Below are 491 nucleotides of genomic sequence, written 5' to 3'. Positions count from 1 at the left end.
CACCAGCTCCTCCAAAGCGCTTCTTGCTGCCCGGTGTGCAGGGGTGACAGCTCGGCCCCCGCCACCCCCGGGCACCTCAGACCCACGCAACCCCGGGGGCAGGGCCGGGTTGGGGTGAGCCAGGTCTGGGGGTGACACCAAGCCCTCCCCAAGCCCCAGGGATGCCGGGGGCAGGCAGTGCCCAGGGTACCAGCATCCTGCAGGCAGGAGGGAAGCGCCTAACCCTAACCCTAACCCAAGGCTTGATCCCAGCCGCGACGCTTTCGAGGACAGGAGCGCGGTGACGGAGGGACAAGGCGGTGGCAGATGGTCTGAGTCACTGCAGTGACGGAGAATCATCCGTTTCCATGCTCAGAAGTTGGTAGCTATTTATTGCACTTGAACACCAAGAATAAAACTGACACTCGCCCTCCCTCCCGCACCCACCCCGTGCCCGTCCCCCCCGCCGCCCTCCCCAAATAGAGCATCCGATTTGAGCAGTGATCATTCTG

Source organism: Egretta garzetta, unplaced genomic scaffold (genome assembly GCF_000687185.1).
Source record: "Egretta garzetta isolate BGI_Z169 unplaced genomic scaffold, ASM68718v1 scaffold270, whole genome shotgun sequence".
Classification (NCBI taxonomy): Eukaryota; Metazoa; Chordata; class Aves; order Pelecaniformes; family Ardeidae; genus Egretta; species Egretta garzetta.
This window is presented reverse-complemented; position numbering follows the sequence as displayed.